The 27,218-nt window shown below is 35.8% G+C and overlaps 1 protein-coding gene across 5 annotated transcripts in view; it reads left to right on the top strand.

Moving 5' to 3' along the window:
* LOC118745572 (putative nuclease HARBI1) overlaps positions 1–27,218 on the top strand; it is a 754,224-nt gene that overhangs the window by 515,100 nt on the left and 211,906 nt on the right. Inside the window, exon 2 of one of the 5 annotated variants that reach the window (XR_004993648.1) lies at positions 21,274–21,412. The exons of the other annotated variants lie outside the window; for them this stretch is intronic. The gene's annotated coding sequence lies outside the window, so the exon portion shown is untranslated. The remainder of the gene's footprint in view (positions 1–21,273; positions 21,413–27,218) is intronic. 5 annotated transcript variants of the gene reach the window in all.

The following is a 27,218-nucleotide window of genomic DNA, read 5'->3' as shown; positions in this document are numbered from 1 at the left end:
ATTATTAACAAAAACCAACAACCACATGATCAAGTGGGAATTGCAGCGGAATAGCTGCGCTTGATTGTGTTGGCTTAACAAATGGAAAAGTGGAAAAAAAGCAGCAACAATTTACAAGGCGAACTTAGCACGGCGCTAGGCAACGGGCTGAGTCAGTGAGATCGTCGGTTCGAATCCTACTGAAAGAAGTCTGATGAGGAAATGTGGTGATTTCCGAAATAGCTATCACTTCTACCAATTTCTAATTATTGTTGCTTTTCAACAATATGTTTTTCATTAAAAACGGCCTCAAGCTCAATAAAAATTGTTGAATATAATTTTTGAAGAAAATACTTTAAAATGCCAGAGTATTGTTTTTAACAATATTTTGGTAAATAAATGAAATGTAATTCATAAAAAATAAAAATGTTATTCATTTTCACATGAAGGTACACATTAACATGTAGTATAAAATATCCTTATAATATCAGTGTGCACAGAAGCCAATAAATTATTTGATGTTTATGACATTTTTGAAGTCCAAAAATTGGATCATTTCCACTTGTAATATAGTGAAAATTCTACTTTTTCAGTAGTTAAATAGTCAAAGAATTCTTTACGTTTCTTTTTAAAATTCATTTTGATTTGGATTTCGCTTTCTCTATTTGCGCCAGTAACTAAACTTTATACTTAGGCTGCGTACGTCTAAATTGCTACCTAAATAGAGAAAAATCCCAAATCACTGGAAAGTGTCGGTAATGCAGTGAATATAACAATTTAGATTTTTTTCCGAGCATACTTTTCAACCTAAATTGAACTTTGAAATATAAAACGGTGCGCGATTAAGCGAATAATTCATTTTCACATGAAGGTACACACTAACATGTAGTTTAAAATATCCTTATAATATCAGTGTGCACAGAAGCCAATAAATTATTTGATGTTTATGACATATTTGAGTTGCAAAAATTGGATCATTTCCACTTGTAATATAGTGAAAATTCTACCTTTTTTCAGTAGTTAAATAGTCAAAGAATTCTTTACGTTTCATTTTAAAATTACTTTTGATTTGGATTTCACTTTCTCTATTTGCGCCAGGAAGTAATATTTATACTTAGGCTGCAGTCTCCGACTAACACTCGAACCGAGCAGTTGTGTCCGTAATCTCTTTCTCATTTTCGTATAGTGTTTATTTCACGTGCTTTTCATTTCTTCCATTTTCTTCTCAAGTAAGTTATTTTTCTGTGAATAATTTCTTGTTGGTGTACTGTGAAGTGAACCAATCATATGGAAGTGTCCCCACCGTTCCCCTCGGGGAATCGGTTTGGCATACTGGCTGACAGCATGCTGAAATCCCCCAAATCTAAACGCAAAAAACCTACCAACTCTACAAAAGAAGCATTTCCTACTTTGCCTGTACCATCGAAAAACAACAACCAAAACGACCCTAAATTTATTGTTGTCAAATCGACTGACGTATCTAATCCACTCTCTAAATACAGCGTTTTTGCTAAAAAAAAGCACTTGACAGCATCAGCACTGAATATACTTCACTAAATATACTTCGTGACGGGAGCCTTCTGGTTCTTACCAAATCTACTAAAATAGCTGAAAAGTTTATAAAATGTAAGAATTTTGGTGGTCTTTGTCCGGTTTCCATTGATTTTCACGGAGCTCTTAACTGTTGTAAAGGAACAATTTATGACATTAATCTCGCAAACACAAGTGAACAAGAGATTCTTGATGGTCTTAAGTCTCAGGGTGTTGTTGCCGTCTATAAATTTACTAAAGATCGCAACGGTATAAAAAGTCCAACAGGCAGAATTGTCTTAACGTTTAACCTATACAAAGTGCCATCCGTCATTGACGTTGCTTGGTATTCTTTGAAAGTAGAAGAATATTTTCCTACTCCAATGCGATGCCGTAATTGTCAACTGCTCGGTCATACTCTAAAAAGATGCAACAACAATCCGACATGTGAGACGTGTAATCTCCCCCCACATAACCCAGAAAAATGCCAACGCCTGATGTGCGCGAACTGTTTTGGTTCCCACTCGGCTTCTGACAAAGACTGTCCTCAATACTTGCAACAAAAACAAATATTAAAAATAAAAACACAAAACAAGTGCGACTTCAAAGAAGCTAGAGGCTTGTACAAGATCCAAAACCCGGCAAGCATAAACCACAAGCAAACATACTCCTCAGTCACAATTGCAGCACCACCACCCCCCCTTCAACCTAATACACTTAGCCCAAATACTGTGTTTCACACCAGCAGCTCTAAAATCTCCTCCGACTCCATACTCAGCAACAGCAACCACCTCAGCACTATCGATTTACCTACAATTCTCTCTTCCTACATCGCTTCACATAATAGTATACCCTCTGAAACTCACGTAACCGATCTCAATTCAAACAACACACAGCCACCATCTACCATCCCCCCGCAACCCACCACCGACCACACTCAAATCCCAAAATCTCTTTCAGTCCACAGTTCTCTTTCCAGCGAAACCAATACAAACTCTTTAGCCAGCACACAGCACAAGATCGCCGATACGTACTCCCGCCGAATCCCTTTGTCTCTTTCGACCCACAATAGTTACATTGCAGATCACTCTCCTCCTCTCAGCCTCCAGCAAACGGACTGTGTTGATACAGCCTCGACTCTCTCGGCGACTGCAGAGCTTTACACTAACAACTTTGACAACGATCAACAAGAACCCGTACTATAGGTTATTTCATTGCAAAATAACCCAAGTAGTAAATTACTTAATATAAACAATTAGTTATGATACTGAATATTCTTCAATGGAATATGAAAGGTTATCTAAATAACTACATAGAACTGGAAACCCTCATTAAAGATCGGAACCCGCATATTGTCTGCCTTCAAGAAACCCATTTAAAATTTAACTCCTCGCCACACAAACCAAAACATTACTCAGCCTACTTTCACAATTTCTCTAACTTTAATTACTGCAAACAGGGTTGCGGATTGTTAATCCACAAAAACATTCCACACAAAATCAAAAGCATAACATCCAATTTGTCAGTGGTTGCAGTAGAAATAAACGTTAAATTTCCAATCACAATTTTCTCCTTATACATACCTCCAGATAAAAATTTTACACATTCGGACTTATTTCAACTTATATCCAGCGTTAATACCCCCGTAATCCTCTGTGGTGACTTCAACAGTTGGAGCCCGCTATGGGGTTCACCAACTGCCAACCATAGAGGTACAATAGTTGAAGATTTCATACTGAATTCAAATCTCTCAATACTAAACAACAATAGCCCAACTCACTTTTCAACCCACAAAACGTTCACGCACATAGACCTTACCATTTGTTCAGCCCAGTTACTTCCCCTCGCAACATGGTTTACACTAGAAGACCTGCACAACAGCGATCACTTCCCCATTATATGCACTATTTCACTATCAATCCCAAATACTTTATACCGCAATAACACCGTCAAATACAACACATCCAAAGCTGACTGGAATAAATTCCAAAACATTCTGCTTTCTAGTTACTTCCATCCCTTTGAAACACATAACTTAAACAAAGTAGCTGCCAATATCCAAAAAAACTTTCGAGCAGCAGCAAATTCTTCCATCGCTCTCACCTCCATTCGCGCTACGCAAAGAAAAGTTCCATGGTGGACAGCAGAGACCAATGTGTTGCGTAACAATAAAGTGTTAGCCTGGAGAAAATATCAAAAAACGCCCTCCTATGCTAACTTAGTCGCTTACAAAAAATGCAACGCCGCTTTTAACAAAGAAAAGAAACTAGCAAAGAGAAAGTGTTTCGAAGAATTCACAAAGAAACTAAACCCTAACTCTTCAGTTAGTAGCATCTGGAAGGGAATAAAGACCCTTACAGGGATATACACGCCGAAAACCACCCGGGCTGTAACAGTGAACAACGTAGTCTTTACCGATCCGTTTGCGATCTCAACAGAATTTGCTAGACACACATCTTCCTCTCAACATAATAACTTTACAAATAACATCCCACATATGCAGCCCGCTCACCGCCCAGATAATCTGGCCCTGCAACTTGAAAACGACATTAACTTGAACGAACTAGAAACAGCGCTTAAAACCGTGAAAGGTACAACCCCTGGACTAGACAAAATCAACTATCAAATGTTGCGATTTAGCCCAATGGTTGTCAAGAAACGTATACTTCAGCTTTATAATGGTATTCTTAGCACTAGCATTATTCCCCAAAATTTTAAAACTGCGATTATAGTCCCGATAGCCAAGCCAAACAAAGATCCTGGCTACATTGACAATTACCGACCAATATCTCTGATACCTTGTATTAGCAAAGTCTTGGAAAAAATTATTTCAACTAGACTCACTTGGTTTCTAAATAAAAAACGTCTTATTTCTGCATCTCAAGTGGGGTTCAGGAGCGGTACGAGCTGTCTGGATGCCCAGATTTACCTCGATCACCAAATCGCCAAAAACCTTTCCTCTAGAAACCATGTCTCTGTGTTATCAGTAGATTTTACTAAGGCTTTCGACAAAATTAGTGGTCATGTCGTGTTAAAAAAGTTGCAGGACTGGAAACTTGGGCCTAAGATTTTTAATTTCATAAAATCTTTCCTCTTTAACCGAAAATTTCGATGCAAAGTAAATGGCATCATATCACCTATATTTCCCTTACAAAATGGACTTCCGCAAGGCTCACCGCTTTCGGTAACTTTATTCCTAATAGCGTTTGAAGACGTTAGCCGACTGATTAGTCAACAAAATAATATTAAACATTGCTTATATGCCGACGATTTGTTCTTAATATCTAACAATAAGAACACATCCGGCGTTCAAAATGAGTTCAATAATGCATTAACTGCGATCGATAGTTGGGCGCAACATTCAGGTGCTATCATTTCACTTGAGAAATGCAAGCATCTGCATGTTTGTAGAAAACTTAACTGCAACAAAATAACCATAAGTCACAATAACTGTACTATTCCTAACGTGGATTCTCTTAACATACTAGGAGTTACGTTCGATAATAAACATTGTTTTAAGCAACATTGTATTACATTAAGAAGCGAACTAGCTACCAGGCTCAACATTATAAAATATTTAAGTTCTAAGAAAAGTTTAGTACACACTAACACTTTACTCAGCATCACCCAACTAACCATACAAAGCAAAATCGATTACGGATTACAATTATACGGAAAATGTAGCAAGGACTCCCTCAACAAAATCAAACCGCTTCTCAATGCAGCTGTGAGGTGTAGCCTTAGAGCGTTCAGATCAACTCCAACAAAAAATCTACTGGCCGAAGGCGGCTTTTTACCAATCGAGGAGCGATTGCAACTCCTATACGGTCGAATAGCCTACAAGCTGCACTGCAACGCGTCTCACATTTTACACCACGACGTACAGCTTCTGAAACACAGAAAAACCAGGTTTTCACGCAAATCTACGCTATGCGAAGTCAAAGAACTCGCAGACTCTATTCATATTGGGGCATCCTTTATGAGTATTCCATCCACAAAACATCCACCCTGGTGTCTTAACACGAATATTTTCATAAGCGATCTAACACGTCTACGAAAAGACACAACCAATAATGCTGCCTACCAGAACTCATTCCGCAGTATCGCCAACCCACTGAAGGATAGTGGATGGTTGTTCCTGTATACAGATGGCTCCAAGCAAGATGACGGAGTTTCGTTTGCGGTAGTAAATAACGATGGCGACACCATTTCCTGTGGCCTCCTCCCCAACTATGCGAATATATTCGACGCAGAACTGCAGGGCATTCTTTCAGCGTTAACCAAAGCTAAGTCTCTGGGCAACAAAACTGTTATATGTACTGACAGCTCATCGGTTTTCAATGCAGCCAAACGTATACACACGCAAGAAGATCCAATATACCGCGTTCAACAGTTACTAATGTGTTTATCGCCCAAGGTCAAACTTATGTGGATTCCCGGCCACGCAGGTATCTCAGGCAATGAACACGCCGACCGAGCTGCTAAATTGGCTTTGAATTCATGCCTCTATCTGCACATGCCGTTTGGGAAAAAATCGTTCAAAAACATTTTCTCAAAAGCGTTAAAATTACATTTCGAGAACAAATGGTCTAACTATCAACACCAATACAAGCAAATAAACCCTAAGGGCCGTGGTATCATTCTACCAACAAATACAACAACCTGGATGAATAAATGTTTTATACGCGTCAGATTAGGTCACTCTCTTCTTACTCACGAACACCTTTTACACAACACATACCAGCCGACTTGTACATTTTGCAACGAATCCGACCTAACCATTCGCCATATCATATCAAGTTGCCCTGCTTTATCCTCCGCTTCGCTGATAATGATCCTTTAGATATACTCTCATGCTCTTCAGAAACTAATGTGAAAACTATTTTTAACTTCTTAAAAAATGTAAATATTGCACATTTATTATAATATAATATAATATTTTCAAATAATGACTAGCCGATAGCCTTGGTAGCTAGTGCTATAAATGTATTAATTTATAATTTTAATTGTAAATTAACTAATAAATAATAATAATAATAATACTTAGGCTGTGTGCGAGTAGTCGGCCGCTGTGGTGTAGTGGTAAGCAGTGCGCGCTTTCACTCATCAGCACCTGGGTTCAAGCCCTGGTCAGAGACACATCACAAAAAATATAGAAAAAGGTTTTTTCTTAACAGCGGTCGTCCCTCGGCAGGCAATGGCAAACATCCGAGTGTATTTCTGCCATGAAAAAAACAGCTTCTCATAAAAATACAATCGCCGTTCGGAGTCGGCGTAAAACTGTAGGTCCTTCCGCTTTGTGTGACAACATCAAGGCGCACGCCACAAGTCGGAGGAGAAGCTCGGCCAAACACTAACATATGTGTAAGCGCCAATCTATTATTATTATTCTGTGTGCGAGTACGTCTAAATTGCTACCTAAATAGAGAAAAATCCCAAATCACTGGAAAGGGGCGGTGGTACAGTGAACAGAATAATTTAGATTTTTTCCGAGCATACTTTTCAACCTAAATTGAACTGTGAAATATAAAACGGCGCGCGATTAAACGAAGAATGGTTTTTTAGAAGTTTTATGTAATTTTTACCTTTTCTATGGTGCAAAAAAGAAAATATTCAGAAAAATTTCTGTATAAATATCTTTGATTTTGGTAAAAGTAAAGAATAGGGCCAGATGAGCTAGAAAAAAAGGAAAACTGGGCGGGGCTCGCTCCTTATTCTTGATTTTGATGGTATGAATTTTGTTTTGCTGCAAATTAAAAGGGGCAGTGCAAGAGGGTGGTAAAAGTGGAAATTTAAATATTTTCAGAAGCTTATTTTTCGAAAATTATTGAACCGATTTTTAAAACGTGGATATGGTTGGAAAGGTAATTGAAATAGCTTTCATTAGTTATGTGTATCTGTATAAATAATATATACATATTACGACAAAAACGAGATTATACAATTTTTTAAATCACAAAGTAGGATTTTCGAAAAAAAACGTAATAAATTAAAAGATATGTATTTCAGAACAGTATTTAAAAAATACTGAAATTCTGGAAAAATATATCTTTTAATATAGTAAATTACGCCTTTTTTTTTAGAAAAACATACATTTTTAATAAAAAGTGGCAATAATTTTTTTAGTTTTCTCGAAATATGTGTACATTAAATAGATATGTTTACATATCAAATGAAAGGTATTTCAATTCCCTTTTCAACCATGCTCACATTTTGAATATCGGTTCAATAATATAATAAAATATATGCTTTTAAATATAGTGAAAATTCTACATTTACCACCACATAGCACCACACAGTGATCCTCAAGCATGCATAAAATGGGTCCAAAAAATTTGTTCTTCAGTTTATAGATAAATATTTTTAGATCTCAAAACTGCTTTTCTTGAAATCCTACCTGACGGTTTTCAAAAAACTCAAAATTACGGTTATGTTCGTACTTCATGCACTTATCTATTAAGAGCTTGGCAATTTTTCATCCGATTTTAAAAACCAAACATGTTTTGAAAAGAGGATATATAGACCCTTAAAATGATGTACAACAATGTATTGTGGAAGTTTTCATCGGTGAAATTTTAATTAGCCCCTATTTTTCTTGATTTTTTCAACTTTGCCCTTCGCTGATTTCAAAAATTTCTATTAAAAGTAGAAGTAGTAGTAGAAAAAACTACTTAACCGAACTCGACCAAATTTGATATACACATTATGCTTGGCTTTTTGAAATCGGACAAAAACTACGCTCTTCACCCACATAACGGTAATTTGAAAAAACTAGCTATATTTTAGGGGGGCGGGGGGGGGGAGGGTGTTTGGATTTTGTCCGATGTCAAAAATATTCAAGAACGAGCTTAAGGAGGGTAAGCTCGAGTTCGGTTAAGTAGTTTTTTAATACCCGTATATTATAAAAGTGGGCGGTGCCACTCCCATTTCCCTAAAATTGTATAAAAAGTAAATGTTTTGCTTAAAGGCCATTGCATATATACATTTTTAGTAAATATAGACGAAGTCCTTAGCTGCACTGGTCAAGAAATCTGAAAGTCCGGTACATCCATATATAAATTTAAGGCCGTGTTTTTGCTGAAGTTGCATAACTTTTTGACAATTTAATGCAATTGCATTAGGTGAAGTACCAATATATTCAAAAATAAATGTGTTTGCCAACTTTCATAGAATTTGCTGAAATCAGCGATGGTCAAATTTGAAAAAATCGAGAAATATAGGGGCTTAACAAAATTTAACAGAAGAACACTTCCAACAACCTAAGTGTAGCTATACATTATTACACATCATTTGAAAGGTCTATAAATCCTCTTTCCAAAGCATGTTTGGTTTTTAAAATAGTGAAGCTGTTAATAGATAAGTGCATCAAGTAAGAAAAACCCGTAATTTTGAGTTTTTCGAAAAAAACGATCAGGTAGGATTTCAAGAAAAGATAAATATTTTTAGATCTAAAAACTGATGAAGAAATTTTTTGGATCCATTTTAATCGAGCCTATGCATGTTTGAGGATCACTGTGACCACCCCTATTAATTTGAACCAAACATTTTTTATACCGTTAGAATCAATGAAAGAAGGCGAACCACGTCCACTTTATCTTTTTTTTTCAAGCTGAACGAGCCTTGTTTTTCACTTAAACCCAAACAATTTAGGTTGTCGAATGAACTCGCAGTTGATTTCCTTAATTGTAGCAGTGGTGGAGATTTCCAGTGGAATATTAGTTCAGGTACTATAATTTAGGTCAACTCGCACATAGCCTTAAGATCCTTTCAGTTGCTTCAGTTGGGTGCAGTGTTGCCGCCGCTCAAAGAACTTTCTAACCAAGATTAGAAGAAAAAGTTACCAAATGTAAGGAAAAATAACCAATTTTTTTATTAGATTAACAATTCAAGTCATCACAAATTCGTTTATATAGTACGTACAGAAAACGTTCACAAACCAAAGAAAATCAATTTTTATTTGCATTTTTGAAAAGTAAATCCTTTTAAGGCTCTAATATGAAGATACATATTTTAGAAAATCATTCTTCCCATATTACATGCATATGTATGAATGTTAATATCTTCGTAAACATCACCATACTCCAAATGAGGTTTTTAAATAAGTACATAGGTACACAGTTTCCAACTTCTTTGTAAGAATCAATGAAATACCTAATCAGCGTGAACATGTATATATTTTAAGATTAAGATAAAACAATAAAAAATTGGACTTATTAACCTATGTATATCGTCGCTCAGCACGAAATACCTCGTATACACTAAACGTAGTACCGCGTATACGATGGTAAATAAATTTTATAGAAGCGCAAAACTGTGGAATGGTGTTTTCCTGAACCTACTTACTATAAGATTATTATTATTAATCTTAACTTAAATTAATAAAGTACGCAGTAATGGAAAAAGAATAACCAAATCCTTTTTTTATTGTACATACATGACGTGGTATAGGATTCCGCATATACGAGGTATATATATATGTACTATCTAAGTATGTTTTCATTTGAGGTAGTCTTTAGTCGACCATGTATATTATGTATTCTGTATATTATAAAACAAATACATACATATGTAAGTAATATTAATACATTCATTCCAAATATTCTTACTTGGTTTCACTGCTGGGGCTGCCACTGCTGTTGCTACTCTCCTCAACCTCGGGAGGTGTAGCTGGCCTATGGCAATTAAAAACCACAGTAAATATTAAAAAATAACCAAAACGGGAAAGATCTTAACAACTTCACAGGCAAAAAAAAAACCAAAATTGGTTGAAAGTAACAAAACGGCAACACTGGTTGGGTGCGGTATTGAAAAAATAAAATTACATATTTTTTCAAACTGTGGAAAAGTACCACTATTTAAAGACGTTATGCATATTTCCTTTTACTTTGCTTAAATTACTTTTTTCAACTGCGCAAAAATTTTAAAAGGCTAAGAATTCGGTAAAAAGATTATCTAAAGCATCGAAATGTCTTGTATGCAAAACTTTTACAACGTCAGTAATTTCAGAAAAAAGAATTGTAGGTTGTAGGCAAAAGTCATTCAATCATTGAAATTTGATGTTGTTAGACTGAATATTATTTTCGAAATAACTAAAAAACACGCCAGCCTTATTTTTAAATAAATTTTACTCCATCATATATTATCGCAACTGGTACGTAACGACTCGGCGATATGCCCATAAAAATTGTGCTCTTTTTGTATTATTAATTTCTTGCGCATATCAAACATTAAGGGTACTCATTTAAAGGCGAAAAACCCTCGCAAACCGGGCAAACTGTGCAATTTTAAACCCTCGCAAATGAAATGTCAATATTTGTACCGAAAGCGTTTTGCACAAAAGGGGCAACTTTGCGCGGAAATTATTACAATTTGTTCTCAACGCTTTTCCGGTTGGCTTAAACGTTTGCTTAAATTTCAGTTTAAATTGTTAGACATTTGAAACTAAAACTTGTCAAATAATTAAATGTCAGAAATTGCACAAAATATAAAGTTGTTCTCACGAAACACTCTGCGTAAAGTTGCCTAATTGCCCAAATTTGAAACATGCGCGTATAGATGAGTACCCTTATTATCTGAAACAATTCAACTATAATAAAGTTATTTTCTTCTTACTTTTTACAGTACAGTTTAAGGAAGATCCAACGTTATGTAAAAATCTTAAAAAAATCCAAAAGTAGTTTGTTTGTGTAAAATGATATTACACAAACTAAATACATTTTCGGTGGAAAAAGAGGACGAGTATTTGCATAATAAATCCGGTCAAAACTATTCGGTGTGGTTTTCTGCTAACTTTATCATAATTAGGCATTTACAATATGAGAAAAAGGCTAATTGCACTTATCTTAGATCCATTTTCCTGACATATTTATCCATTGAGTCCCATAGGTACACAAAAATCCTACTTCAGAAAAATTCAAAAACGGCATTCATATTTCTATAGCATATTTAGATCGGCGAGTTCGGATAAGTCCTCCGTTTTTTCAGATTGGATCTTATTTACGAATTGCGATTTGTGTAGAACTTTCCATTTCCAAAATTGGATCCTTTCTCAGTTTTAATTAAATAAATAAGATAAAAATATAAAAAAAAGAATATGGTAAAGTGTGCTAAAGACCCAGTTATATTAATTATTAAAATATGTGTATTAATTGAAATATTCCTGAAACGGCTTAATTTTTTAACTACATGTAAGAGGGCTGCCACTTGTTTGAAAAATCAAATTCAATTTATATTTGGTAATTCAGATATGTATCACAATTTAGGTGTCACACTTATATCTCTTTCGATTTAAGTTTGAAAATATTTTGAAGAGGGTTGCTACCTGCTTGAAAAGTCGAATGTAATTAAATTGAGGTGTTTGAAGAGAGTTGTCACCTGTTTAAAAAGTTACATTCAAATCATTAAATAAGTTAAACAAATGACTAAGAGATGGTTTTCAATGAAAATGAGTTTGAAGGACTTATTTCCTTACTATATTTAGTAGGATTGTCACATGTTTAAAAATCAAATTCAACTTGAATTGTGGCAGACGACAGAGGTTTAAGCAAGTTTTAAAAAACGTTATATACGGCCCAATATGTTTACCCTAACTTGCTAGTAGCATGAATAACATGTACCGAATTTGAAAACATTACTTTCTTTTTAGAGTTTATGCCAAAAAAATTTAATTCCGGCCAGTTTGTGACGTCAGGATTCTTTTTTAAGAGACTTAAAGCCAATTTCACGAAAGCAATTTAAGTGAAAAATGATTTTAATTTTTGGAACCTTATATGGAAATTGACAGAGAACTAAAAATCGTTTTCCATTTAAATTGCTGGTGAAACCGGCTGTTCGAGATTTGCAAGATATGATTAATTCCCAACATTATTTTAAAAATTCAGTGCAATGTAGAATACCAAAATGGATATCAAATGAAAGATGAATAGGCATGGAAAAGGCTCTTTTAATTACACAGTAGGGAGGCAAAAATATGACAGCTAAACGGCCAAATACGTAAACTTAATTTTGGCCTCTAGATTACGATGGCGTTTTCAGAAAATCCGTATCACGTAAAAATTTTGAGATATTTAGGGGGGAAGTTTTAAAGTTCTGAATGTGAATTTTTCGTCGTTTAAAACACTGTGCTCATGTTTTGAATTTTTTTCTGGGCAAAGGTTTTGATAACTGATCTTACTTAACTGGGATCTTTATAATTCAATGGCGTCCTCCGTTTTTCCAGGTTGGCTCTAGTTTCCGAGATAACGGTGCTTGAAAATCTGCTTAAATTTTAGGTTTTTTGATAATAATTACCTCGGTTTTAAGGTTATTTTACTAAAATTTTGCACGAGACTGTATTTTGATATTACCTTAGCTGTTTCTGAAAATCGGTTCACTATAACATATAGCTCCCATACAACTGATTGTTCAGATATGTGGTTTTGCGTTGCAACTCATATTTTATTTCGTATTTTTTTTTTTTTTATAATAGTAGTTTATACCCTGATTGGACCTGAATTTGGGTTCTTTTCAATCCCACTCTGGCATATTTTTGCAGCTTCTGTTGTACGAAGGACTTTTTAATACCTTTTTGTACTGTGAAAGCTGTTGTTCGTTAAAGTCAAAGTGACTGAGTAATGCTTTCATGTTGTCACAGAAAAATGTACACGCAGTTTCAAAGTAAGATGGCGACTAATTTATTCAGTACCTATAAATCGAGTGTAGATACAAAGAAATAGTGTGTAATGGAGAGATGATAAATGGGTTGCCAGATTTATATTATTTTACAATACTTCCCTTTAATAGAAGATCTGGCAACATTTAAAAGCATTTTAGTTTTTAAAGTTTTAAAACATTAATAGAAATTCAATATGTTTACAATGCAAAAATTGTATCAAAATTACATATCATTTTGTAAACCTATTTTGGAATTTATAAATTCATTCTTAACAGCTGGTACCGCCTTTGTTAAACCGTCTGCCAACATCTCGTTTGTGGAAATGTACTCCAGTTTTAACGACTTATTTTCCAGCTTCTCTCGTATGAATTTTACCTTTATGTCCACATGTTTGGTGCGTGGAGAAAAGTTGTTGTTACGAATAAAGTGAATAGCGCTCTTGTTATCGCAGTACAGTATAATTGCTTTTGTGCCACCAGGAATTAATTCAGACTCTAGCCGATTCAACCAAATTGTTTCTTGCATTGCGCCCACTACTGACATCAGCTCAGCTTCAGTCGATAACAAAGCAACCGTTCGCTGTCTATGAGTTGACCATGATATAGCGCCACCTTGCATAACGAACATGTAACCAGAAGTTGATCGGCGCTTATCAAGATCTCCGGCCCAATCAGAGTCGCAATATCCAGCCAAACCTTCAGCTGTCCTTTTATACACGATGCCTTTGTCAATAGTGCCCTTCAAATAACGCATTATACGCTTCACTGCAAGCCAATGAGCTTTGCCGGGATTCTGTGAAAACCGACTCAGTAAATTGACCGCAAAGCTTATATCTGGACGAGTATTCTGCGCTGCGTACAGAAGGCAACCAATCGCCTCCATATATGGAACCTTTTCCATATCCATCTTGGCCTCTTCGGTTTGTGGACACATCTCAGCACTTAACCTTTGTGATAAGTCAAGTGGTGTGGAAACTGCATTACAGTCGTCCATCCCAAAACGTTTGAGTACACTGGAAATATATTCAGACTGATCAAGTTTTATTAGCTTTTTTACCTCATCCCTTTGAACTCGCATGCCAAGTACGGATGACGCTGAACCCATGTCTTTCATTTTGAATCTGAAGGACAACTCGTTCTTTATACGCGCTGTTGCCTCTTTGTCATTGGAGAAAACCAAAACGTCGTCTACGTAAATTGCTACATACACCATGCTTCGCTCTTTCACACAGTAGTAGATGCATTGATCGACCTCGCTTCGAACTAGTCCCAGACTGATGAGTACTGTATTCAATGTATCGTTCCAAACTTTGTTTGCCTGTTTTAGGCCATACAGTGACTTTAATAAACGACATACTTTGCCCGAACCGTCATCATAGCCTTCCGGCTGCTTCATGTAAACTTCTTCTTGAAGCTCGCCATTTAAAAATGCCGTCACCGCATCCAATTGATGCACCGATAAGTCATATTTCGCCGCCATGGCAAACAAGAAACGTAATGAGTTGTACCTGACTACCGGAGAAAACGTTTCCGAATAGTCAACACCTGGTTTTTGCGAACAGCCTTTTACAACGAGCCTTGCTTTATAACGAACAAGCTCACCAGCCGCATCACGCTTTATTTTAAAAACCCACTTTGAATTTATTGCTTTCTTACCTGCAGGCAATTTGGTAAGCTGCCAGGTTTTGTTTGATTTGAGAGAATCCATCTCATCTTGCATAGCTTGCTTCCAAGCACCCGACGCTGCGCCACTCAAGGCCTCTTCAACGGTAACAGGTTCATCAGCATTCGACACTGCGCTCAATAACAACTCTCTTTTAGCTTTGCTTGCAATACGCTTGGACCGGCGGAGTGCGCCCTCTTCGTCGTCGTTCACTTCAGGCATATTATCAGTTTCGCTTTCATCAGGAGTATCATATTCGCTATCCGAAGATTTCTTGACATCTGATAATTCGCTTACAATATTCTCCCCTGAATTGTCAATGTCATAAGCTTCCCTTGCATCAGAAATATCAACGACCAGATTTGGTTCTACACGTTTCGTTGTGTCGCTTACATTTTCCAAAAATGTAACATCACGGCTTATAATAAACTTCATATCACTTTTTCGATACAGCCTATAAGCCTTTGATACAGCGCAATACCCTACAAAAATGCACTCTTCTGATTTTGCATCAAGTTTTGTTCGTTTTTGTTTTGGTATGTGAACCATTGCCGTGCAACCAAATATGCGCAAATTCTTTAAATTCGGTTTCACACCTGACCATATTTCTTCCGGACTGCGGTTGTTGCCTCTACATGGAATGCGGTTCACTAAATACGCTGCCGTGTTCGCAGCCTCTGCCCAGAAAATATTTGCAAGCCCTGAATCCAACAACATGCACCTGACACGTTCAATCAAAGTAGGTTCATGCGCTCAGCCACACCGTTTTGTTCGGGCGTGTATGGAGCTGTTTTTTGATGAACAATGCCACAATCACGCATAAAATTTATAAATGGTTCATTGCAATATTCAGTGCCATTGTCTGTCCTCAGCACTTTTATTTTACGGCCACATTGCGTTTCTACTTCGCTCTTAAATTGTTTGAATTTATCAAACACATCTGACTTTCGTGCAATTGGTATAGCAAATACTTTGCGCGAATAATCGTCAACAAACACCAACAGAAATCTTGCTCCGCTGAACGACTCTGTGCTAATTGGACCAAGCACGTCCGAATGTATGACGTCTAACAAATTTGCAGCACGCGTTCCAGCTGATTTATTTAGTGTTCTGGTTTGTTTACCTTTACAGCATACAACACACCCCTTGTCTCCTGAACCACTGTAATTGACACCAAGCGTTGAATTCTGCACCTGCTTCATACTTTCTTTGCAAATATGTGCCAACCTGCGATGCCAAAGCTCAAAATTGTCAACTACTGTCATTGCTTTGCTAATTGGATTTTTAGCACAATCTAACTTGTATAAATCGTTATCCGCATACGCCTTTGCTATTAATTTGCCATTCTCATCGAAAATCTTGCATTCATTGCCTTCGAACACCACTTTTTTATTTTGTTTTGTTATTTGCCGTACTGACAGTAGATTTGCACAAAGGCTCGGTACATATTCAACGTTTCGAACATCAGTAGGGATTTTTTGATTGCCTACATTTAGAAGCAAACTAACATCCCCAACGCTGTTAACAGGGATTCGGTCACTGTTAGCTAAAATAACTTCGCTGTGCTCTGCCGCTGTCATTTTCGAAAGTAGCTGCTGATCGTTCGTCATGTGCGACGTTGCGCCTGAGTCGACGTACCATACACATTCGCTGCTTTGAGAATGCAAACACGAATTTGCTAACAGTGAGTTCGAAAACATAGCAGTTCTGCTTTTATTTTCGTTCTCGTTTGTTTTCTTCGACTTACGACACTCTTTACGCATATGGCCTTCTTGGCCACAATTGAAGCAACGAAACTTCTTTCGATTATACATTTTGTCATTCTTTTTCGGCTGCAAATTCTTCGAATACAAAGCGCTGTCTGTAGATGCTCTGTTGCTATCCAATTTTACATCTTGCAATAGCAAACTTTTAACGCTGTCTACTGTTAACTTCGCTTTGGAATTTTCCACTGCCATAACAAGTGGTTGATACTCATTAGGCAACCCAGCGAGCAATAATGATGCGACCACTGCATCACCCATGTTCAAACCCGCGTTTTGCAACTTGATTGAAGTCATGACCATTTCGTTTACGTAATCTTGCACAGATTTGAACTGCTCAAGTTTCAAATGCACTAGCTTCTTCAAAAGCTCCACTTTGCGCGTTAAACCACTGTCTTCATATGCTGCTATTATCGAGTCCCAGGCTTCTTTCGCTGTCTGTGCATTTGCTATATGCGAGAAATTACTCGACTCCACCATGAGCGTAATCTCCGCCAGAGCACGTTCATTTGCGTCACGGTCCTTTTCTGAAGAACTATCAGACACGCCTGCCTCGGTAATTTTCCAGCAATTTTTCAGCACCAAATACGATTTTGCACTTCGCCGCCAAACATCAAAGTTTTCGCGTCCGCGAAGTTTCTCAAATGGAAAAGTAAGTGTGCCCGTCGCCATTTTATTTAAATAAAATACTTTAAATTAATTTTACAATGTGAAATAGGCCCATAACCTGTTGTCACAGAAAAATGTACACGCAGTTTCAAAGTAAGATGGCGACTAATTTATTCAGTATAAATCTAGTGTAGATACAAAGAAATAGTGTGTAATGGAGAGATGATAAATGGGTTGCCAGATTTATATTATTTTACAATATTTCAAATAGGCGGCGGTCTATACCGCGTCTATTTCACATAAGTTGGGAATCAAAAAACACAAACCGAAAATTTTGCGAAAAACTTTTATTCATCATATCATTGTCTTCGGAAACTCCTAAAGATGAAAAAAAATTAAAAAGCTTTGCAATAAATTAAACAAGTTTTGTTTCGTTTGTGGTAAATTCGTTTCGAAATCAGACCAGCGTAAATTAGTCTCAAATAAAAATGCACTAGCATGCTATAAATGGTACTTTTTGCAATCTGAACCTGCACAAAATAAATACACTCCCGAATTCATATGTATTTCGTGCATTAGTGTGATGAATTTTTGGTGGACAAAAAAACGATTTTCGTTACCAATGATTTGGACAAATCCCGGGAAACACGAAGCTGAAAATTGTTATGCATGCACCAACAATACATTTGGTTTCAATCGAAAAAGTAAGTAAATTTAAATAAAACCATGAAATTATGTATTGTTTGCCCTCTCCTTAATCGCTGAGTGTATGAAATAGGTAAAAGTTTCTGTATGTTTGGAGCGTACCACGCCTGAGTATAACCAACCTTGGAAAGTCTGCAGAAGATGTCCAAATTAAAAAAAAAATGGTGCAGAACTTTTTTAGTTTTTGTCCGCCGAACAAACAAACTTAACATTTGTATATCGATGGCTGAGTGGAAGATCTACCTATCTCGGCAGCCAGTTCGAAAACGCCCTATCTCTGAAAACTTTTCAACAACGCCCTACTTCAGAATTTGATTGAAGAACGCACTATTTCAGAATTTTATTGAAAATCATCCTATCTCAGAATTTTGTTGAAGAATGCCCTATCTCAAAATACACTGAAATTGTGCTGAGATAGGTCGATCTTCCACTCAGCCATCGATATATGCATATATATGTACGTACATATACTCATAAATATTTAATTCAATAGATCGGTCTTGTGTCGTCTACAAAGGTGTACCGAGCGCTCATTTACCTGTTGCACATATGTAGTGATGCATTACAAGTTCCAAATCATCCATTCGAACTTGAAACTGTCTATGATTGCAAACAGTCTATGGCAACGCCATTACCACTTGATGATGGATCTGATTACATTCCGATTGAAAACAATTTACCGTCTTTCATATCCCAAGAACACCTAAACAGCATGGTGCGTAAATTAAATCTCTCCCATAAAAACGCAATGATTTTGGCATCAGAACTGAAAAGCGTGAATGTTTTAGCACCAGGAGTAAAAGTAACGGCCTACAAACATAGACAAGATCCGTTTATGCCATATTTCAAGTTATCGGAAGATGGAACTCAGGCTAATTGCATTGATGTTGCAGGTTTGATGAATGAAATGGGAATTACTGACTATAAACCCGAACAATGGCGTCTCTTTATTGACGCACCAAAGCAAAGTTTGAAAGCAGTCTTGCTCTATCGCGATAGTAGAAAGAAACCCGTTCCCATCTTGTATGCGGTTGGAATAAAGGAATCATACGAAACAATGCAATTAATCTTAGATTGCATCAAGTACGAAGAGCACAGGTGGCGCGTGAACTGTGATTTTAAAGTTCTCTCACTACTATCAGACATGCAAACGGGCTACTCTAAACACTGTTGTTTGTTCTGTCATTGAGATAGTAGAGCCAAATGCAATCACTATACCAAATGTGATTGGCCAAAAAGAAAGGAACAATCGATTGGTCAATTCTATATAGTTCACGAGCCTTTAATAGGGCTTAATAAACTCATGCTTCCCGATTTACATATCAAACTTGGTGTTGTTAAGAATTACATCAAACAGTTGGTTAGAGTCAACGAAAGTTCATTCCTATATTTGAAAAATAATGCCTTTCCAAAACTTTCCGTTGAAAAAATCCGTGAAGGTAGTTTTTTGATTGTATATGAGTGAAAATCTCTCAAGTGTTTGTAAACCGAATAAAGTGATTTGAGCGAAAATATCTTGACCGTCCAATTTTGGGTGGCCCATTTGAGAGATTTTCGCTCATATATTTTATTATATCTCTCCCTTGCTTCAAGAACCCTATAATTTTTATTTCAGGTGTGCTTAATGGGCCTGACATAAGAAGATTAATGAAGGATCAAGGCTTCTTGGAAATTCTTGATGGCACAGCAGTTCGGGCTTTAATTAAACACGTTCTGTGTAAAAATCGTTCACCAGAATATGCCATTTTGATTGCGAACTTGATGGAATCTTTTGACGCCTTGCACATGTCGCTTAAAATCCACATGCTACACAGTGACTTTGACTCTTACGAGCAAAAGCTTTCAACAGAAACCGACGACGTAGGAGAGAGATTTCACCAATCCATTTTGTGTTTTGAGGACCGATTCGCTGGAAAACGATTGAATTCAATGTTGGCGGACTTTTGCTGGTCGATCGCAGGGGCCAAAGAATATTAAAAAAATCATTCGAGCAATAGAAACAAGCAAAATATGCCAAAACGGGATTGAAGAGAATTCAAATTTTGGCCGAAATAGTACATAAACCAATATTATAAAAAAATATTACGAAATAAAATATGAGTTGTAACGCAAAACCACATATCTGAAAAATCAGTTGTATGGGAGCTATATGTTATAGTGAACCGATTTCCATGATTTTCAGAAACAGCTAAGGTAATATCAAAATACAGTCACGTGCAAAATTTTAGTAAAATAACCTTAAAACTGAGGTAATTATTATCAAAAAACCTAAAATTTAAGCAGATTTTCAAGCACCAACCTGGAAAAACGGAGGACGCCATTGAATTATAAAGATCCCAGTTAAGTAAGATCAGTTATCAAAACCTTTGCCCAGAAAAAAATTCAAAACATGAGGACAGTGTTTTAAACGACGAAAAATTCACTTTCAGAACTTTAAAACTTCCCCCCTAAATATCTCAAAATTTTGACGTAATACGGATTTTCTGAAAACGCCATCGTAATCTAGAGGCCAAAATTAAGTTTACGTGTTTGGCCGTTTAGCTGTGATATTTCAAAACCTTAAAATTTACCTACAGTGTTATTTTAATTTCTTAAGTTAGGGTAGGTAATATTCTTTAACATGTAATTTTTTCACAAAAAATATTCCAAATTTTCAAGGATGTTCAATGATAAAATTTTAAAAGAACATTTTGAATACTTCTTCCTTGTACACAAACAATAACCTTATTAAATTTTACAGAATTTTCTCTTTTATTTGATACCTATTCTACATTGTACGGAATTTTGTAAATAGTTTTCTTAATTAAGTATACTTTTGAAATTCCAAACTCCTCTAAAAAAATTCTGATGCAGTTTCCTCTAGTCACTTCACTCCCAAAAGCCTGCGGGAAATGTTAAGAAAATTTTATTTTCATTTAGTTAGTAGTGTAACCCGATACCCTTTCCATTTCCTAAAAATGTGTATACATTTTCAAATCTCCAATACAAGGTTGCGTAAAACAAACACATCATTTTGACATTCAAAACACTGCCTCGAAAATCTCAGATGCTCCGGTAACACCACCTTGTATGAATTCGCCTTGGAACTGACATAATCCTTAAAAGTGCTACTTTATATACGTATATATTTACTACCAGGGACCCAATATATCTGTTATGAAGTTCAAAAATTTAAAAGTTCAAAAAGTGGAAAGAAAGCTTAAGTTAGAGCAGTTGGCGATTGAAGGGAGGACAGTATTTGGAATTCGAGTTCCAGGATGTGTTCGCTTGCTTACAATTGTGCTTTCTAAATATCAGCGGCTGATTCTTAGAACCATACCGTTGATTAGAGTATATGTCTGACTAATTAAACATTATTTTCTAACTTTGCAGAGGATTACAGATGTTCATTAAAGTAATATTAAACACAAAGCGCAACATGTATCACAAAAAAATCGAAATTAAAAATAGCGCCGACCAAGAATGCAATAGGCTAATCGATTCTCCTTAACGCTACAAAAAACGCGTAGTAGTAAGTACACCTTACTTTAAAGTTTAAACTAACATTAAGATATTTAAAAATGGTACAGCAGTAAAGACAAAACTTTTCTCGTAACCCTTTCTGCCAGCACATCTTCACATCAACAGAAAAATTAGCCTCTGGAGTGCAATTTCAGCGCATTAACCACTGCACCTGGTCCAACTAAATTACTCTCATCGTTGTGATAGCTTCTGTTGTTTTATTTCATTTATTTAACACCATTCACACCTCACCACCGGCGGCTGTTCATCCAGTCGTCCGGGACACAACGATTTACTCAGCTGGCAGCGTTAACAACATTCCGATTTACTTAACGACGTGCAAGCAGCAAAAAATGTTGAAGTTTACTTTTTCACATAGGGGTTTGGCTTGGAGTAGAGCACATCTACATAGTATTTTTGATGAGGATGTAACTACGTGACGTCACTAAAAATTAAAGAGATTTGCTGGTGGTTACTAACGGCGCGGCTCCTGAATGCAGTTAACTAGCAGCGGCACGTGAGTTTGATAATCACAGCCGCGCACAGTGTCAGATTTTTAAAGAATAGCCACACTAAACTCGTCTAACTTCAAAACTAAAAAAACTAGAAAGCTGCAATTTTGTACAAATGCATTTATTTTCAATAAAAAGACTTGCCATATAATGTATTAAAGAAAAGTGAGAAATTGTCGTATATTTCATATTTTCAGAATGATAGGGTTTTGAGCTATTTTAATATTCTATGAGTAAACAAGTACAAGTTTGGGGAAACCGAACTTTATATAACCGGTTCATGTATAAAATGTCGTTTATCACCTTCCTGTTAACTAAATTCAATTGTGTTTTTCGCCGATTTCAAACAATTTCGATAGCAAGCTAAATTGGACTTAAAATAAAATAATTGGCCAAATTCAGCAGAAAGCGATAAAGCACTTATCAATACACAATGGCCGGTGCCACTCCAGTTTTCCAAAAATTTATACATGTTAAGAGATTGTTGTAGGTATTAACATGAAGTAAATTGGCGTCTGTAGTTATTAAAATATCACAGTTTTGGTATTTCTGAATATGACAAGTTACCGTAATTTTACTCCGATTTTAAACATATTCCTTTTTTGCACCAAGGGCAATAACTGTACTGAGTTTAGTATAGACTGATAAATCGCTTACCGAGATAGTCATAAGTGCGGTGCCACTCCCATTTTCCGAAAAGTTTTAATAACCTGTGACTGATTTTTCGTATTTCTGTCAATTACCGTTGTATGGGAGGGAGGTAGGCGCGGTTATTGTCCGATTTCATTTCGAATTTTCTTTTAATAGCGGTCGCCCGTAGGCAGGCAATGGCAAACCTTCGAGTGTATTTCTGCCATGAAAAAGAGTTTTTCATGAAAATGGAAATGTTGTCCGGCCTCGGCATAAAACTGTTGGCCCCTTCTCTTTGTGTGATAACATCAAACACTAACATCTATACATAGTATAAAGGAAAGCGGAGATTCTTTGTACGCGGTAATCTCGAAAACTACTGAACGGATTTTGACGAGATTTTCTCTAATATACTCTATATCGACAGGAGTGACCTTTTTTACTTAGAATTTTAATAAGGTTGCCCCCTGTCTAAAAAACTATAATATCCGCACCGATGGTTGGATTACAAAAGATGAGGTGTCAAATGAAAGGGATTGGCCACTAGAAAAGCACCAATGTTTTTTTTTGAATAGAGTTGCCACCTGTTAACTAAATTACTATATTTAATCATAACAAGCGTAGGCATCAGTTCTGCACCGTCACTGTCAAACGAAAAGACAAAGCCTCTACATGTGCAATAATGTATTATTTTTCTGAGTAGGGTTGCCACCTATTAAAAAGTTAAAAGATTTTTGCCGTTCGCTGGATTACAAAATGAGATACCAAATGAAAGGGCCTAGCCTTCGCGTACAAAAGCTTTCATTTCTGAATAGGGGTGCCACCTATTTGAAAATTGCTATTTCTATACATACTATACTGTCGGCCGCTGTGGTGTAGTGGTGAGCAGTGCGCACTTTCACTCATCAGCACCTGGGTTCAAGCCCTGGTCAAAGCAACATGGCAAAAATATAGAAAAGGGTTTTTTCTTAACAGCGGTCGCCCCTCGGCAGTCAATGGCAAACCTCCGAGTGTATTTCTGCCATGAAAAACAGCTTCTCATAAAAATACAATCGCCGTTCGGACTCGGCGTAAAACTGTAGGTCCCTCCTCTTTGTGTGACAACATCACACGCGCACGCCACAAGTTGGAGGAGAAGCTCGGCCAAACACTAACATATGTGTAAGCGCCAGTCTATTATTATTATTATTATTATACATACTATGAAGGAATGTCGAGATACTTTGACCACGCTAATCTCAAAAACTACTGAACTCATTTATACGAGATTTTTTAAGTATAACCTGTATCGATAGGAATATTATCTTTAGTACTTTGAATTGCTTTAGGGTTTGCCACCTGTCTAAAAACTTATTAGATCCGCACTATTCGTTGGATTACAAGAAATGAGGTGTCAAATGGAAGGCCTCCAGATGCCCAATTATATATTGTTTTTTAGTTGTGTTACCACCTGTTTAATAGTCAATCGCATCTTATTTAATATCTACACATTCAGCGCGTGGCGAAGCTTCGCCCATACGAGGCCGGCTAGTATTGTATAAGTGACAATCTATTATATTGTTATTATATATGTAAATCTCGTTGAGAAATGTCAGCTCTCGTGTGCACGGACGGACGGACAGACAGATATGGCGTAAGCGTTTTCTTTCAAGGAATCGAAAAGAATAAAAATAATGTTCCGGTTTTGGCTTCGGTTTTGCGAAGTGTTTCGTTCTTCAAATTTAGTTTCGGTTTCGGTTTTGAAATAAAAAAAAATGATAACAAATTTGACAAAAAAGATTGTTTATTGAATAAATATGTAGCTTCGAAGGTTTGCTAAAATCTTTTTTGTGGCATTAAACGTTGTGGTTAATTTTAATTCAAATAAGGGAAAAACTCTGAATCGCCCACAGTCACACTTTTCCAATATCTGCTTGAAAGCAATTTACAACGCTTTTATCTACTTGCAATGTTGTATGTCCAGACCACCATTTATACTAGCTGCATTTTTTTGTAAGCGAGCGACAAAAGAACGCTCAACTCGGGTAAAATTTCCTTTTAGCTACTTAAGCAACCCTGTTGGTAGCTGGCAAGAAAATGTGATTAGTTTAACGGGATTTAGATACAAAAACCAATTTAAATGAGTAATTATGCGAGGTATTTGCGAAATATATATACTCTTTTAAAATATAAATCACGTATAAAAGGAAGCAAAAATTTCCCTTTCCACTTTCCCATTAACAATTCACAATAGAGCAGTTTTTTCACTTACCAACACTAGCCTTCAGGTCGCGTATTTTTTAACCAACCTGGCTGAGATTGGATAAATAGCCGAGTTTGTGTTGTTGCTTTGCGTAGCCAGAATGAAATTTAGGGGGGGAGGGGCTCGACCCTATTAAGCTGGCATTTCAGGGTACTATTTTATATATATATAAGGAAAATTTGAAAGTTAGGGGGGGCTCGAGCACCCCCCTGCCCCTACCTGGCTACGCCCATGCGTGTATTTCGTCATTTAAGCGGGTATTCTTTTGTAGCTCGGTTGCAAAAGAATGCGCCTACTATAAATGTAGCAAAGCTATTTATGGAAAATTCTAGATATCAACCTAGTCTAGATATCAACCTCGTTGTAGGCATCATATCAAGGAGATACAATTAGAAGACTCTAGATGTCGCCCCGCCAGAAGAAGTTAAATATTGCGCCTAAATATATGCACTATTTATATACGTCACAGCGGTAATGTACGACACGCCATTTATTTAAATGAAATAAACTGCTGCTATATGTATGTATGTACATATGTATGTTTATACTAAATGTGAGCAAACAACATTGTGCTTGCAGTCTCCTGTTCTCTTTCACTGCAAGTTGAATTATTTTAATATCTATTGCAAAACTTGGTACAGACAAGACTAAAAAGTAGAAAATAAATGAAATAAAATAAAACTTTTTAATATACAACGCTTTTATAAATGGACTAAAAAGTAGTAATATTTCTCAGTCCCACAGAATTTGTTTTGATAATTTTTTATTTTGAAATTTTAGCAAAAGACATTATAAACAATTAATGACATTGAAAATGAAAAGCGTGGGGCGCACGTAATACACTTGAATTGATATGAAAAGTAACATATGTATGTATGTGGGCATATGAATAACGGCCGCTTAAAACCGATCTCAAATTTGTACTTTCGTTGTAGAATGTTATGTAGTTTGACTATTGTCAATGAAATCGAATGCTTTGTACTGCATGCGCTCCACGTTTTTCGTTTTCAATGTCATTAATTGTTTATAATGACTTTTGCTAAAATTTCAAAATCAAAACTTAACAAAACAAATTCTGTGGGACTGAGAAATATTATTTTCTAGTTTTTAGTCCATTTATAAAAGCGTTGTATATTAAAAAGTTTTTTTTTTTATTTTATTTATTTTATTTCAGTTTCAGAAACTGATCGATCATAGCGTTGGGAAGCAGGGATGAAAAAGTAGGTACTATTGAAGGTAGATTAGGTACAGTCACTAGATTTTAGGTACAATCATCTTTTGACCAGATGGTTTTTTAGTTTTTTTCCTTTACCGTGGTAATATATTTACTTTTAGGCACGGGAGAAGCTTCGCTTTCATTTTGAAGAATAAACAATTCCAAAGAAAACTGGTCAAAAGGAAGAAATTAACAAGTAATTTTTAAGTAAAAAACAAAACCGACTTCAATTCTCATATAAAAATTTAAGATTATTGTTAATTTCTTCACGATCCAATTATCGGATCTAAACATAAATTAGTATGGGACCACTCTTGATGTACCACATTTCCTATGAAAAATTAACTATCGAAATCGGTTAACGTGGTCCAAAGTTATGCGGTAACATACATAAAAAAAAAGTAAATAAAGTAATGTAAAAAAAATATTTTTTTAAAAATAAGCTTTTATTTAACATGTTTACTCAAAGGAATAAAATAAAGTAGTGAAACAAAAGATTTTTTAGCAAGAAAATTTTGTCAAAACTGCACTAAAATGAATAAAATAAAATAAGTTAAGGTCTCGTTAAAGTTACTAAAAGCCATTTAGTGAAAGGAGTTATTCAAACTCTAATGAAAATTACTAACAATTTGTACTAATTTACTTCGTTTTTAAAAAAGCTTGTCGGCGAATTCAGCTTTTTTAAAAACGAAGTAAATTAGTACAAATTGTTAGTAATTTTCATTAGAGTTTGAATAACTCCTTTCACTAAATGGCTTTTAGTAACTTTAACGAGACCTTAACTTATTTTATTTTATTCATTTTAGTGCAGTTTTGACAAAATTTTCGTGCTAAAAAATCTTTTGTTTCACTACTTTATTTTATTCCTTTGATTAAACATGTCAAATAAAAGCTTATTTAAAAAAAATATATTTTTTACATTACTTTATTTTATAATTTTTAGTCCATTTATAAAAGCGTTGTGTATTAAATAGTTTTATTTTATTTTATGTACAAAATTTTGCAATAGATATTAAAATAATTCAACTTGCAATGAAAGAGAACAGAAGACTATGCAAGCAAAATGTTGAACACATACATATGTACATACATACATATAGCAGCAGTTAATTTCATTTAAAGAAATGGCGTGTCGTCCACTTCCGCTGTAGCATGGCATATATTTAGGCGAAATATTAAAGTTCTTCTGGCGGGGAAACTTCTCGAGTCTTCTAAT

The sequence above is a fragment of the Rhagoletis pomonella genome, unplaced genomic scaffold (assembly GCF_013731165.1).
Source record: "Rhagoletis pomonella isolate Grant_MI unplaced genomic scaffold, Rhpom_1.0 Rhpom_scaffold_00009, whole genome shotgun sequence".
NCBI classification, from domain to species: Eukaryota; Metazoa; Arthropoda; class Insecta; order Diptera; family Tephritidae; genus Rhagoletis; species Rhagoletis pomonella.
The sequence above is the reverse complement of the archived record's forward strand: the minus strand, read 5'-3'. Positions and strand labels throughout refer to the sequence as shown.